Source organism: Octodon degus, unplaced genomic scaffold (genome assembly GCF_000260255.1).
Source record: "Octodon degus isolate 3935 unplaced genomic scaffold, OctDeg1.0 scaffold00106, whole genome shotgun sequence".
Classification (NCBI taxonomy): domain Eukaryota; kingdom Metazoa; phylum Chordata; class Mammalia; order Rodentia; family Octodontidae; genus Octodon; species Octodon degus.
In genome coordinates, this window is record NW_004524682.1 from 9,315,151 (window position 1) to 9,318,202 (window position 3,052).

The following is a 3,052-nucleotide window of genomic DNA, read 5'->3' on the forward strand; positions in this document are numbered from 1 at the left end:
GACATTTTCTGATCACTAATGAGGAAAGATCACTAAGCTAAAAATCTTCTAGAGGAATGTGTAGTCCAGTTTTTTTCAGGGAGCAGCAGAGAAGTAAAACCATGAAAGACCTCAGGGCCAGCTACTCAGTTTAAGATATTTATGGAGCACCTGCTAGGTGTACAGTGTTATATTTGGCTGCTGTGTTTGAAAGGAAACAGTGGACAGTCTACTGAGAAGACCATAGCAGGAGGATCTTGCAATCTCTGCTCAGAACAATTTCACCTTACTACAACTTCAAAGTGTAGTACTCTGGGCCTCAGATGGTTCCACTTCTTCCTCAGTTCAGATCTGGTGCTGTCAGAGGCAAAGATGTAGCTGATGGACTCATAAAATGGACCCTACACCTGAGAATGTATCTCTTTAAATTTGCCAGCTGCAAGTTGGTACTTTTGAGAATGGCATTTTCCAGAGACATGTGTCCATAGGGATCACAGATGGGTAGGAAATATTGAACCAGGAGTGATGCTGCATGTGGGATGGAACTGTCTGACTTTTGATGCTTGAGTCAAAGTTTCAGTGTTGTCCAGTTATACCTCACAAAGCTCAACAGATCCAGGGATCCTCTATCAGATGAGATGAGAAATGTTTCATGTTCAATTCTGTCAGGAAGGAGACCCAGGAGCAGCTTGGTTTCTTCTTCCTGATTTGGAATCTCTGGAAGATGCAGTATCAACATTAGGCCCACTATTTTTAGCTTCCAAAAATGGTTGCAAGTCTTCTGCTCTTCATCCTGTAGTAGTGCCTCCACTAAGGGAAATGCCAAGGACTGTATCCTTGGCAGAAAGGAACAACTCTTCAGCACCTTTAACAGTCTACTTGGCTACGAAACAGTCATGTCTTCTGTCAATTGCTACCAAATACCTAACATCATTAACTCTTCTTGTTTGCACTGCTTATACCCTAAGTAAGGATTGTACATTAAGTCTTTTTAGTCATTCAGTAGCATTTTCTCTTCTGTGCTCTTTACTTCCCAGTACTTCACACATCATCAGCAAATTCTTTAATGACAATTTTTGTGACTATCAAGGCCAGTAGTAAGCAGATCAATAATTTGAAATATCTGGAAACATTCTTCTAAAGTTCCTTTCTTTGTCAGGTATAGTCATCTGACTGTTGCTGTTCAGATCTGGTTTCTTGGTTATTAATTTCTTCATGATATTTGAACTGATGGATCCATTTCAGTGTGCATGAAGTTCCCTTGGTTTAAATACCACAATGTATTTCAATAAACTCTATGTTCCTAGATTTTCTTTAGATTCCTTCCATGAATTTTCATAAAACTGGTTATATATGTAGATCTGTATTCAATTTCACATAAGACTGAGTGCATTCAGGGTAGTGTGGCTATAGGCTGGAACCCCACTTTGTCTGATTCAAAAGAATATTAACATTTAGTCCTTATAGATATTTCTCAGCTACAAGGGACAAGTAACTCCTCACACTGAAAAGTTTATAGAAAAGTGCCAAGCTGTGATCCCCTAATAGGTGTTCATTCAGTCTCCAGGAAAATGTAATCCCGATAATCAAAGAAAGGATGCTAACAGTTGATTTTTTTTTTGTTTTTCTTTTTTTCATAGTTGATTTTGAGAATTAGCCACATCACAAAAAAAAAAAAAATTAAAAGCAGTATAGCAAAGAAGTTTGGAAAGCTCAAGACACAATGTATTATAATTAAAATATGACCTGAATAATTTGAATTTTATATTAATGCTATCTTTTCAACTATAATATTTTAAATCACTCTATAACTGGCAAGACCCCAAATTAAGGAGAGATTCATGAAGTAATGCTCTCAGAAAATTATACAATCTCAATATTATGGTGCCAGATTACTTAAATCAAGATTCAAGGAAGAGGGGCTGGGGAGATCACTCAGAGCACAAGCACCTACCTGACAAGCACAAGGACTCCAGCTCTATCCCTGGACACGTATCCTGGACCTGGAATCCCAGGCATGCTGTGCCAGCCTGGACCAGTCATGGTGGTGCACACCTGTAGGCCCAGCACTCAGCAGGCTGAGACAAGAGGATCTCTGTGGGTTGGAAAACAGCCTGGGACACCAAAGTGAGCACATGGCTCATCTGAACTGCATAGCAAGAACCTGCCTCAAGACATGTCAAGAAAGAAATAGTCTGATTTTAAAAACAAATACTGTAAGATATTAACAGCTAAAGAAAAATTTAAGTCTTCTAGAAGATAAAATATATAAATATATTAAAGACAAAGGAATAGACAAGTATTTTCTGAGCAGAACCCCATTTGAACAAGAGATCATTCTAGCAGTTATCAACATTTGGGGCTAAACCAAATTAGAAAGCATCTGTATCATGAAGTAAACAACCAACAGAGTGAAGACCTAACATAAAGAATGAGGAAAGAAATTGCTGTAAGTTATTCTGAAGAGGACTAATATCTACATTCCAGGTAAAAATAATGAGCCACAAACACATAAGAGATCAACAATGGCAGTGGAAATGAACAGACACATCTCAGAGGAACGAGAACAGCTGGGTAATAGGCACAGGAAGATGCGCTGAACAGATTTGATCATTAGAAAAATTCAGATCAAATAAAAATTGAGACTCTATCTTACTCCAGGAAGATGCCAGACATGGTAGCACACTAGGATATCACATGTTGGGACTCAGAGACTGGGACAGGAGGATCATTGCAAATTCAAGATCTGCATGAACTGCACAGTGAGACCTTGTCACAAAATGACCAGAAAAATAGTCAAATAGAAAGAATGACTGTTCTCAAGGACTCAAAAATAACAATGGCTTGAGAGGATACACAAAAAGGAACTTTTTCTGCATTGTGGGTGGAAATGTATGCTAGCATTAGCACTATGTGAATCAAAGTAAAAAAAATAAAAATATAGTGTTTCCATTTTGCCCAACTGAAAAAAAAAATTCCATTTCTTACCAGGCTATAACTTTTGGTACTATTTGCTAGACAAAGTTACAGAATTTACATTGCTATATGCCTACAAACATATTAATGAAATATA

The 3,052-nt window shown here is 37.8% G+C and overlaps 1 pseudogene; it reads right to left on the reverse strand.

Moving 5' to 3' along the window:
* Positions 1-260: 260 nt before the first annotated feature.
* LOC101590626 overlaps positions 261-3,052 on the reverse strand; it is a 22,600-nt pseudogene continuing 19,808 nt past the window's right edge.